This window comes from Arachis ipaensis, chromosome B4, assembly GCF_059453495.1.
Source record: "Arachis ipaensis isolate K30076 ecotype BB chromosome B4, ASM5945349v1, whole genome shotgun sequence".
NCBI lineage: Eukaryota > Viridiplantae > Streptophyta > Magnoliopsida > Fabales > Fabaceae > Arachis > Arachis ipaensis.
Window position 1 is genome coordinate 74,912,963 of NC_142439.1, and position 13,622 is coordinate 74,926,584.

The window sequence follows — 13,622 nt, forward strand, 5'->3', positions numbered from 1 at the left end:
TCCTTGCATTTAATTGCTTTGACTTTTATTGCTTTGATGTTAATTCCTTGCAAGTTTAGTTTTCACACTCTTAGTTAAGAAATTGGGTGTTTGGGTAGAATTGAGTTGTGAATGTCCATTCCGCATTGTGTGAGAATAGCTAATTGGTTTGGTTTCCATTGACACTAGTCTTTCACTAAGTAACCAGCACAGAAGATCTCGTCCTAGATCGACCCACAGTTTCAGGTAACCCTCAGAACATTGGCGCCATTGCCGGGGAACCTAGAAGTCATCCCATCATCATGGCGGACAACCTTGACAACGACCACAATTCGAATCTGGAGAACAGAACGCCACATAAGAACGTGGAGGTCACACTAGATGATACTTCTCAACCTAACAAATACAAGAATTCACCAAACACGGGGGTCATGGAGGTACTTCAGGATCGTCTAAAACAACTCGAAAAGGAGGCCGAGTATCAACGGGAAGCCGAGAGAGACCTACGAAGGGAAGCTAGGCGACGCCGCGAACTAGAGGACAAACTCCTAAAACTCAAAGCCGATCTCAAAGCTAAAACTATTCGATCCAGCCACGAAGACAGCTCCCGCAAGGACCAAGACTCATTCACCAAAGAGATCATGAAGGCCAAAATCCCAAAAGATTTCAAACCCCCCGACATGACTCTGTACGATGGCACATCAGATCCCAGCCATCATCTCAGTAATTTCAGAAGTAGAATGTATCTCACCGATGCCTCAGATGCAGTCCACTACAAAGCCTTCCCGACTACCTTAACAAAGACAGCAATTAAATGGTTCGACAATCTGCCCCCTAGGTCCATATCAAACTTTGACGACTTAGCCAAAAAGTTCCTAGCCAGATTTTCCATCCAGAAGGACAAAACTAAACACACCCCAAGTCTACTAGGGATCAAGCAAGGAGATCGGGAAAGTCTTTGTAGTTACATGGAAAGATTCAACAAGGCATGTCTGGACATACAAAGTCTACCAACAGAAGCAGCCATTATGGGTCTCATCAATCGCTTGCGAGAGGGACCTTTTAGTCACTCCATATCGAAAAAACATCCAACATCTCTGAATGAAGTGCAAGAATGAGCATAGAAATACATCAACATGGAGGAAAACTCTCGACTAGGAGAGACCTCAAAATCCGGATTCTCCTACTCCTCCCGAGATAAGGAAAAAGAGTCCAAGAAAAAAGAAGATCAACATGGAGAAAAGATTAAAAAGTACCACAATTACATTCCTCTTCGGGTATCTCTCGTGGATGTCTATCGGGAAGTATGCCATACTAAAAAAATACCTCCACCTCACTCACTCAAAAGCAAGAAAGGAGGAGGAAATCGGATAGAATACTGTGAATACCACTGAATCTATGGACATTCCACCAATGAGTGCTTTGATTTGAAATGTCATAGAAAAATTGGTAAGAGAGGAGAGACTAGATCGGTACTTAGCTAGCAAAATAGATGAGCCTAGAAAAAGAAGAAGGGACGAAGAAGTCGGACAAACTGAACGACCACCTCGTACCCCAGAGAAACATGTCCACATAATACACGGAGGATTTGCGGGAGGAGGAATCTCCAAAATATCTCGCAAAAGACATCTGAAAGATGTATATCATGTCGAGGGAGGAGAAGGAGCACCCGACCTCCCCACTATCACTTTCACCAAAGAGGACGCCGCTGGCGTCATCTCGGGACATGATGATCCCATGGTCATCACTATCATATTGGCCAATGCTAATCTCCACCGTACACTGGTGGACCAGGGAAGCTCGGCTGACATACTGTTCAAAACTGCCTTCGACAAACTCGGCCTAGAGAAAAAAGAACTCAAAGCATATCCAAACAGCTTATTCGGGCTGGGAGACACTCCAATCCAACCACTTGGATACATCTCATTGCACACAACCTTTGGAAAAGGAAACCGGTCAAGGAAACTTAGCATAGACTATATCGTGGTCGACGTAAGTTCAGCCTACAATGTCCTGATAGGTCGGACAACACTAAATCAACTCGGCGCAATAGTCTTGACTCCACATCTGTGCATGAAGTTCCCAACTACAGAAGGAATCGCTATGATAAAAGCAGACCAGAAGACAGCGCACCGCTGTTACAATGAAAGTCTAAACCTCAGAGGTAAAGGAGAAGAAATCCACACCATCGAACTCGAGAGAGTTCGAGGGCGGGAAGAACTTCGTCCACAACCTGAAGGTGAGACAGAAAAAGTCCAGATCGGAGATACCCCAGATAAAACAACCAATATTGGCACAATCCTAAAAGGTGATGTAAATGAGTCCCTCATACAGTTCTTAAGACACAATGTCGACCTCTTTGCATGAAAGGCCGCAGACATGCCAGGCATAGACCCCAAGTTAATGTGCCACAAGTTGGCAGTTTACCCAAGTTCTCAGTCAGTATAGCAGAGGCATAGAAAGCTCAGACCAGAACGATCCCAAGCTGTGGAAGAATAGGTACAAGCTCTACTAGAGGCAGGATTCATAAGAGAAGTCAAGTACCCACTATGGCTAGCCAACGTCGTCTTGATGAAAAAATCAAATGGGAAGTGGCGGATGTGCACTGATTACACCGATCTCAACAAAGCTTGCCCAAAAGATCCTTATCCACTCCCAAGTATCGATGCTCTGGTGGATGCCTCTTCAGGATACAAATACCTCTCGTTTATGGACGCCTATTCGGGATACAATCAAATCCCGATGTACCCACCTGATCAGGAAAAAACCTCATTCTTAACCCCGAAAGCAAACTACTGCTACATCGTCATGCCGTTCGGACTCAAAAATGCAGGAGCCACTTATCAAAGATTAATGAATAAGGTCTTCGCAGACCACATCGGGAAAGTCATGGAAGTCTACGTGGACGACATGTTAATAAAGACACAAAGTGAAGAGTCGTTACTGTCCGACCTCACCCAAGTATTCGACACTATAAGAAGGCATGGCATACGACTTAACCCTGCAAAATGCACCTTCACAGTAGAAGCTCGCAAATTCTTGGGTTTTATGCTCACACAAAGAGGAATCGAGGCAAATCCGGATAAATGCCAGGCTATACTCGACATGAAGAGTCTGACCTGTGTCAAAGAGGTACAACAACTCAGTGAAAGATTGGCAGCCTTGTCTAGATTTCGAGTTGGATGGGCAATAAGATCTCTCCCCTTCTACGCCACTCTAAGGAAGGGAAAGAGGTTTGAATGGACCAAGGAGTGCGAGTAGGCTTTCTAGGATTTCAAAAGGTTCCTAGGACAACCACCTATTCTAACTCGGCCACGGGAAGGAGAACCACTTGTATTGTACCTCGCAGTAGGAAATCGGGCAGTAGCCTCAGCACTGGTCTGAGAAGACGACAATGGACAACAACCTATATACTTCATCAGCAAAGAACTACAAGGGTCCGAACTGAACTACTAAAAAATAGAAAAATTTGCCTATGCTCTCATACTAACATCTCGATGACTTCGCCCATATTTCCAAGCCCACATCATCAGGGTTCGGACCAACCAGCTCATAAAAGGCATTCTGCAAAAAATAGACTTAGCAGGAAGAATCTTACAATGGGCAGTCGAGTTGTCCGAATTCGACCTTCAATATGAAGCTTGGACAGCCATTAAATCACAGTATCTGGCCAACTTCATTGCAGAGCTTACGGACACCCCAGAAATCCCCACAGAATGGACTCTCTATGTAGATGATTCCTCAAACAAAATCGGAAGTGGCGCAGACGTGATAATAGAAAGCAATTAGGGAACCCAAATCAAACTTTCCCTCAAATTTAGGTTTCCTGCTTCAAAAAAGCAGGCCGAATATGAGGCACTACTAGCTGGTTTGGAGCTGGCTAAAGAGGTTTGAGCTCAAAAACTTATCATCTTCAGCGACTCATAAATAGTCACCTCACAAATAGCAGGGAGCTACCAAGCCAAGGATCCCACCATGAAAAAGTACTTGAACAAAACCAAAGAACAGCTCAGACAACTCAGGGAATATGAGGTCTGCCACATACCTCGGGAACAGAATGCTCGAGCTGATGCACTCTCCAAACTAGCCAGCACAAAACCAGGGGGCAACAATAGAAGCTTCATCCAGGAGATACTGCAGAACCCGTCAATCTCAGAAGAAGAAAAGGTCCTAGTCATAACAGGGCTGGATCAAGGATGGATGACTCCCATAATTAATTACCTCAAAACAGAAACACTCCCTACAGATAAAAAGGTGGCGAAGAGATTAAAACGGGAGGCACAATACTACCGATCATAAACAATACTCTATATAAAAGAGGGATTTCAGCACCCCTGTTGAAATGTGTTTCGACTTCTAACACAAAGGAAGTTTTAGAAGAAATACACAGTGGCATCTGTGGCAACCATCTCGTAGTGCAAGCTCTCACCAAAAAAGTACTCCGGGCCGGATTCTATTGGCTGACTTTACAAAAGGAAGCAACAGAATTCGTAAAGACATGTCCACCATGTTAGAAAGATGCCAATTTTCACATCGCCCCACCAGAGGAGCTAATTAGCGTAATCTCACCCTGGCCATTTGCAAAATGGGGACTCGATCTCCTCGGTCCCTTCCCTCAAGGGTTGGGACAATTCAAGTTCCTCATCGTACGGGTAGACTATTTCACAAAATGGATTGAGGCAGAGCCCTTAGCTAACACCACTGCTCAAAGAAGTCAAAAATTCCTATATAGGAACATTGTTACAAGGTTTGGGGTTCCATACTCCATTACCACAAACAATTGCACTCAATTCACAGACGCAGGCTTTAGAAAGTTAGTGGCCGACCTGAACATAAAACACCAATTCACCTCCGTAGAACACCCCAGGCTAATGGACAAGCAGAAGCTGCTAACAAAGTCATATTAGCCGGGCTAAAACGGAGACTACAAGATGCAAAGGGGGCTTGGGCTTAAGAGCTCCCACAAGTCCTATGGGCATATCAGACAACTCCACACTCCACAACAAGGGAATCACCCTTCTGATTAGCTTACGGAATGGAGGCAATGATCCCAGTGGAGATCGAAGAAGGATCGCCTAGAGTAATCCACTACAGTAAAGAGGCCAACTCCTAACTTCAAAAGGAAGAACTCGACCTATTTCCTGAAATCCGAGAAAGAGCTCGGATCAAGGAAGAGGCGTTAAAATGTCGGATGACTTCAAGATACAATCAGAAGGTAGTACATCGAAGCTTTGCCAACAACAACCTCATCCTAATTCGAAATGATATCGGAACAAGTCGATCGGGAGAGGGGAAGCTAGCAGCTAATTGGAAAGAACCCTACCGAGTCATAGAGGTAATGGGAAAAGGCTACTACAGGGTGTTCGAACTAGAAGGGCGAGAGCTACCAAGGTCGTGGCATGCCTGCAACCTAAGAAGATATTATAGTTAGAGGTAATAAAAGATCTTAGGTCAAGGTGCACTCTTTTTCCTGAAAAGGTTTTTTAACGAGGCACCAAGCCAAGATCTATAAAATTGCCCGACCTGAAAGGGAAAACACCCACATGTATATATATTTTCTATTTTGAATAAAGTTTTTTCAGATTTTCTACAAATCCTCTTTACCAAGACGCATTAATCTGAAACGCAAAAAATTCATCGCCCGATTATAAAGCTACAGATCGGCAAAAAGTGAAAACAAAACTCACTGCTCGATCACGATAAAGACTAATGAAGATGAAAACTGAATTCATCAAAGGCCGACCAAGCGAGGATCAAACTCAATTTCTACAAAATTGGCAAGATAAAAAGCGACAAAAACAGATTAATGTATGAAGTTATCAAAAAGTGATCCATAAGAAAGGACCTAACGAGGTCTTCATAAAAACGGGTTGCTAAAAATAACTTAAAGACAGACCGACACAAAAAAGTCGGACCAGTTGACTACAACAAAAGTTATAAAAAGAAAATCCCTAAGAAAGAGGCCTAGCCAGCCCTGAAAAAGAGGATTACTAGAAAAAACTTAGAAGGGACCGACATGATGAAGTCGGTCCCACCAAACCACAGAAGTTATAAAAGTAATCCATAAAAGAGACCTGACCAAGGTCCAAATAATATGGATTACTGTTCTGAGGGTTACCTGAAACTGTAGGTCGATCTCGGATGAGATCCTCTGTACTGGTCGGAGATGACGTGTCCAGCTGGTTGGTGGCGGCCGGAGCTGTTGTGTCCGACTTGTTGGACTGGCTGCACTGCTGATCCTTCGTCACCGGAGGGTGGGGGGTACCTACAAGAGACTCCGATGCTTAAGTTAGCATGGGTATTAAACAGGTTTATTGTAGAATCAGAGTATGAGTTATACCTGGGTGCTCCAGTGTATTTATAATGGTGTGGAGTGACCTTTTTAGATAAGATAAGTTTGTTATATTATCTTATCTTATCTTTATCTTTGGGTGAGGTCAGCGTATCTTCAAAGGAACCGCCCTTATCTCTATAGGCTTGGACTACCTTTGGATTGGGCTGTGTTCCTTTGTTTGGGCCTTCTTGGGCCTTCCTGTCGATTTGGCCGAACTCTTTTTGAGAAGAGGTCGGATAGTCTGACCTGAAGAGGTCGGTTGCTTTGTCGCCAATCATCCCGGGTCGGATAGCTCGACCCAGGGTATGAACAGTGCCCCTGCTTGAGCTCGGTCTTTCTTGTTGAGGTCGAATCCTTGGCTTCGGTCCTTTTTAGTGAAGCTGAACTCAAGCATTTTGTCGATTCCTTTCTTTGTAGAGTTTTTTTGAATGTGGAACGTTTCTTCTTTCGCTTCTTCTGAAAGCGCGCACTTTTGCATTTAATATTTTGACTTTGGGAACATGCGAGGCTTTAAATACCTTTATTAATTGGTTTTAATTGCCCGTTTCCCTTGGTTTTTATTTTGAATCTTTCGATCAAAAAATGGTTTCTCTCCTTCGTAACTTCTTCCTTTACTCTCTCACTTTCTGTTTTCATCCGTATCGTTCTGCCTTTCCATGCGTGATAGCGTCATTTGGCGATTCTCTGGGTTGATTCCATTTTCCCGTCTTCAGTTTTTACAGCTTCTCTTTTGTTCCAGGTTAGTTTTCTCCTTCCCTTTCTTCTGCGTCATTTTCTTGTCTGATTTGGAGAAAGTTTGGATTTTTCTGTTTTACTGTGCCTGATTATTGTGTATTCTGGGATTTATTCGTCTTTTTGTGTGATTTCTTTGACTTTCTCTGTTGCTTGATGCCTTTAGAGTTTTGCATGTTTCCGTCGCTTCCGCTTGTGCTTTTGATGATTGTATTTGAAATGATGATTTTTGTTTCTTGAAAAAAATGTTGTATCTTTGACGATTTTCCTGCTTTCGGCTTTTTCGCTATGCCCTTTTGTTTGGTGAAACTGTAGAAAGATAGTGGCTTTTTGTGTTTTTGCTTCCTTTGCATTTATTTGAGACCTTCGTAAGCTGTAGGAATTTCCTGAAACCTTGCCTTGTTTCTGCCTCCAAAGGATGCCCCAGGACTTTGGTTTTGAGTCTTGGGGTTTTCCTTTCCTATGTGTTTGCCTGTGTCATTTTTGTCGAGTTGTTTTGCCCCTCGTCCGAGATGTTTTTAGTAATCCAATCTTCTTTTCTTATTTGTAGGATTAGTCGGCGTCATGTCTTCTCGCAATAACATTGTAGAGGTGTCTTCCAAAGTTCCTGAGGGGATGTCTGATTGGCTGGACTCCCTTGTCCTAATGTGTGTCTCTGTCGTGGATGCTGAATTTTGTGTAGAACTGAGGAAGCGTCATTGGATTTGTAGTAGCAGTGCCCGAGAGAGGGAATATGAACTCGTAGCTCCTGATTCCGATGAGAGGGCTTGCTTTTCTACTTTCATCGAGGGGGAGCGTCCCTTCTTTTATGCTTATGAATACTTCTTCAGCCAGTTAGACGTTACTTTTCCTTTTACTGCTTTTGAAACCGACCTGTTGTGGTCATGTAACATTGCTCCATCCCAGCTTCATTCGAATTGCTGGGGCTTTATCAAAATATTTCAACTGCTTTGCCGAGAGTTAGGCATAGCACCTTCTGAAACTATTTTCTTTTATCTTTTCGTCTCGGCCAAGCCCGGAGGTTCCTCAAAAAAGAAAGCTTCTTGGGTTTCTTTCAGGTCGGCCCAGGGGCATAAAATTTTTGCCATGTATGATGAGTCTTTTAAAGATTTTAAGAACTATTTCTTCCCCGTTCGTGCTGTTGAGGGGGTCCGCCCCTTTTTTCTTGATGAAAATGATGAGCCTGCTTTTCCTCTAGAGTGGCAAAAGAATGTGAGGGTTCCACGTTATACATGGGAGATGCTTAATGAGGTTGAGCGGGCTTTTGTGGTTGTTCTTGAGGATTTGTGGGGGAAACCACCCCATCTGGATACAAAAAGATTCTTGAGTGATCCGTCTTTGGTTCGAACTGCTTTGGGTACTGTCTGATTTGTTTTTATACTTGCTTTCTGAGCTTTTCTTTTCCTGTGTTGTAACTTGTCGTAATGGTTGATTCTGTTCTTTCAAAGATGTCGAAAAATAATGATTCCATGAAGGCCTACAAGAAGGCGAAGAAGGCTGCTGCTGCTCAGAACATCTTGGCCAAGGCGGCCGGGGAGGGATCTTCCCAAGTGCCAGTGAAGCCGCCCATGCCGGGTTCTCCTGGGCCGAGAAAAGTGATCCCCACTCCTCGAGTTCGTCTGGCTGTGCCTCCACAGTCTTCAGCTGCTACTTCTGGTGCTCCTCCCAATAAGAAACCAAAAACAACTGAGGTCTTCAACCATGACGCCCCTGATTTTAATGCAATCAAATTTGTAGATCAGCAGATCGGTCCCTACGGTACCCTCCCCATGGATGATGTGTCAATCCTTTGCCATCTGGATTTTATGACCCGAAACAGTGTTAAAATGGCATACATGGGGGCTGCCTTGTACCGAACTACTCAGAATCTTCCTCTCCATGCCACTAAGGAATTTATGGAGGAGGCTAAACAGGAGTTCGACCGGATGAAGGGCCTGAAGGAAGAGCTTGAGGTAAAGGTAGCCAAGTTAGAGAAGGATCTGGAGAATGAGAAGGCGAGTTCCCTCTCTCTGGCGGCTTCGGTGAGGCTGGCCGAGGATACGGCTATGAGACATAAGGACAGTTATGTGACATCTTATCGGGAGGTGGTGCGCCTGAGGGAAGAGTTGGAGAATGCCCGAGCTGATTACTCTGAGCTCCAAGGTCATCACGTTGGCAGGGTGACTGCTGCTTACGAGAACCTGAAGGAACAGGTTCGGATTATTGCTCCCGAGGCTGACCTCACTCTCTTCAGCCTGGAGAATGTTGTCAAGGATGGTAAGGTTGTCCCTGATGATGAGGATGATGATGTTGTTAAACATCTCCCTGTTCCTTCTGCCAAGGTGTCAACTCCTACTGTTCCTCCTGCTGAGGTCGGCCCTCCTGTTTCTGATCCTGACTGCTAGATCTTAAACCAGGACGATGGTACTGTGGATGCTGTTCCTCTCCAGGCTCGCCCTCCTTCTCCTCAGACTGGTGCTATTAAAAAGTCTTCTGATCTTTAGTTTTTAGATATCTGTGTAGTTGGCCCAGCTTGTGGGCTTTTAACTTTTTACTTTGTGGTTGGTATCCTTTGATGACACTCTTTTTGGTTGCTTTTAGCAACCCATTAAAACAAACGCAACGAGTAGCTTCTAAGCTTTTTTGGGTCTGACCCTGAAGCTTGGTATTTTATGTCATGCTTGCTTGCACTTCTTTATGCGCTTTGAGAATGTTGAGGCCTTGTTGCTCAGCCTTTTTGAACTGTTTTTAAGTGTCAATCCATGACCGGCTTCTCTTATGTTGTCCTTTTCCAATTTTATTTGTAGTTGACCGATGCTATCATGTCGATCTTTTGCATAATTTGTTTGAGAGGTCTTTTCGGCCTTCTTTCGACTTGTCTGTGGTGTCTCCTTTTTGGTTGAGGTAGGACGACTTTCGTTCGACAACTCTTAGTGTTCTTGGTGGAACCTTTTTAGTTAGTCTTGAATAATTTCGTTAGCCTTGTCGGGTGGCTTATTGGGTAAAGCTATGTCCCTTTTAGCGCTTGTTTCTTTTTGGTCCGACTTTTCTTGCCGATCCTTCTTTAGCTTTCTTTGGTCCGATTTTTCTTGTTGGTCCAAGTTGTAGTTTTGTTGGTCCGACTTCTCTTATCGGTCCAAGCTGTAGTTTTCGTTGGTCCGACTTCTCTTGTCGGTCCAAGCTGTAGTTTTCGTTGGTTCGACTTCTCCTGACGGTCCAAGCTGTAGCTTTCGTTTTTAAGTTAATCCTAGTAATCCTCTTTTTGGACCTTTGTCAGGTCTCTTTCAGGGATTACTTTTATAACTTTCTTTCGTAGGAGATCGACTTCGTTAGGTCGATCTCTTCTAAGTTATTTTGTAATCCTCTTTTTTGGACCTTTGTCAGGTCTCTTTCAGGGATTACGTTTATAACTTGTTTGTAGGAGGTCGACTTCTTTGCGTCGTCCTCTTTCTAAGTTATTTTTGTAGTCCTCTTTTTTGGACCTTTGTCAGGTCTCTTTCAGGGACTACTTTTATAACTTTTTCATTTTAGGCTGACTTTGTCATGTCGGGCCCTTCTAAGTTAAAGTAATCCTCTTTAATAGGGTTGGCCAGACCTCTTTCCAGGGTTTACTTATAACTTGGGTTGACTTGGTCCGACTTCTTAACGTTGGCCAGTCTTTAAGTTATTATTTTAGCAATCCGTAAGACCTCGTCAGGTTCTTTTTTGGATCACTTTTGATAACTTCTTACATTATTCTGTGTTCATCTTTGCCGATTTGTAGAAAGTGGTTGTCATCTCTAGATCGTCTTTTGGGTGAATCGCGTTTTCACCTTTATCAGACGGTTTATCTTTATCGTGATCGTGCAGTGAAATTGTTTTTCATTTTCCGCCGATCTGTTGCTTTATAATCGGACGATGAATGCTTCAGATTAATGCGTCTTGACATCTTGTAGAATATCTTTTCTAACTGTAGTACCTTCTTAGGTTGCAGGCTTGCCATGATCTGGGAAGCTCTCGTCCATCGAGTTCGGACAGTCTGTAGTAGCCCTTCCCAAGTACTTCTACGACTCGGTAGGGTCCTTTCCAGTTTGCTGCCAACTTTCCTTCTCCTGGTCGAGTTGTTCCGATATCATTTCGGATTAGGATGAGATCATTCCCCATGAGACTTCTCGGTACTACCCTTTGATTATATCTGGAAGCCATTCGACGCTTTAGTGCTTCTTCCCTGATCCGTGCTTTTTCTTAGATTTCAGGTAGTAGGTCAAGCTCTTCCCTCTGAAGTTGGGAGTTTGCTCCCTCATTGTAATGAACCACTCTAGGCGATCCTTCCTCGATCTCTACTGGGATCATTGCTTCTATTCCATATGCTAACCGGAAGGGGGATTCCTTCGTGGTGGAATGTGGCGTCGTTCGATATGCCCATAGGACCTGTGAAAACTCCTCTGCCCAAGCTCCCTTTGCATCTTGTAATCTCTGTTTTAACCCGGCCAATATGACTTTGTTGGCAGCTTCGGCCTGTCCATTGGCTTGTGGGTGTTCGACGGAGGTGTACTGGTGCTTTATATTCAAGTCGGCTACTAGTTTTCTGAAGCCTGCATCTGTGAATTGAGTGCCATTGTCTGTGGTTATTGAATATGGAACCCCGAACCTTGTGACAATGTTTCTATATAGGAATTTCTGGCTTCTTTGAGCGGTGGCGTTGGCTAGGGGTTCTGCCTCAATCCACTTTGTGAAATAGTCTACCCCTACTATGAGAAATTTAACTTGTCCTGACCCCTGGGGGAAGGGGCCGAGAAGATCGAGTCCCCATCTTGCAAACGGCCAGGGCGAAATTACACTGATGAGCTCTTCTGGCGGGCCGATGTGAAAGTTGGCATGTTTCTGACATGGTGGGCATGTCTTTACAAATTTTGTAGCTTCCTTCTGTAGAGTCGGCCAATAAAATCCAGCTCGGAGTACCTTTTGGGCGAGAGCTCGTGCTCCGAGATGATTGCCACAAATGCCGCTGTGTACTTCTTCTAGCAGTTCCTTTGTGTTGGAGGTCGGCACGCATTTTAGTAATGGTATTGAGATCCCTCTTTTGTACAGGATGTTGTCTATGATGGTGTAGTACTGTGCCTCCCTTTTTAACCTCTTTGCCTCATTTTCTTCTGTGGGGAGTGTTCCTGCTTTGAGGTAGTTGATTATGGGGGTCATCCATCCTTGGTCCTGACTTGTTATGGCTAGGACTTTTTTCTCTTCCGAGATTGACGGGTTTTGTAATATTTTCTGGATGAGGCTTCTATTGTTGCCCCCTGGTTTGGTGCTGGCTAGTTTCGAGAGTGCGTCAGCTCGGGCATTTTGTTCGCGAGGTATGTGGCAGATCTTATATTCCCCGAGTTGTCCGAGCTGTTCCTTGGTTTTATCCAAATAGTTTTTCATGGTAGGATCTTTGGCTTGATAGCTCCCAGTTATTTGTGATGTGACCACTTGTGAATCACTGTAAATGTTGAGTTTTTGAGCTCCAACCTCTTTAGCTAGCTTCAAACCAGCTAATAATGCTTCATATTCCGCCTGGTTATTTGAGGCCGGGAACCCGAACTTGAGGGAGAGCTCAACTTGGTTTCCCTGGTTGCTTTCTATTATCACGCCTGCGCCGCTTCCAGTTTTATTTGAAGAACCATCCACATAGAGATTCCATTCTGTGGGGGTTTCTGATGAGAGGAACTTTTGCGTGGTCTAGAAATTTGCGGATAAATCCTCATTGCAAGTATAGTTTCTAAACCTTCAAAAGTCCTTTCATACAAATGTTTTGGTTGTCACAAGTAACAAACCCCTTTGAAATTGATAACCGAGTATTCAAACCTCGGGTCGTCTTCTCAAGGAATTGCAGGGAGGTATGTTCTTATTATTGGTTATGAGTTTGTAAATTGGGGTTTTGGGAGTAAGGAGGGAATATGTTATATGACAAGTAAAATAAAACAATAATAATAAAATCTCTTGGCAAGGTATAAGAATTGGAATTCATATCCTAGTTATCCTTATCAAGTGTGAAGAGAATTGGGTTTTAATCCCACTTGGTCAGACTTTATTAAACAAAGGAAGGTTAAGTGGACTGATTAGCCTGATTCTCAAGTCCTAGTCAACTCCTGTGGAGAGACTAGTGTTAGAGCAATCCTAGCTAAAGCAAAATCTGCCAATTTTAATCACTTGCTGAGTTTGATAACTCAAGTACTACCAATCACTTGACCAAAGCCAAAAGGGAGAAAAATATCTAAATTAAATTAAAAGCATCAATATAAGCAAAGCAATCTTAAATCTGAAAATACCTCGAATTGCATTAACAAAAGAAATTAAATCTGGCATAGATGTTCATAAATTAAATTGAGAAAATAAATAAAAATAAAGAACCTGGGATTGAGAGTCACTCCTAAAACTAAGAGAAATCCTAAATCCTAATCCTAAGAGAGAGGAGAGAACCTCTCTCTCTAAAAACTACATCTACTCCTAAAATTGTGAATTATGAAAAGCCTCTTATGAATGGATGCATTCCCCCACTTTATAGCCTCTAATTTGTATTTTCTGGGCCGAGAACTTGGTCAGAAACAGCCCAGAATTCGCTGGTCTTGAATTCAAT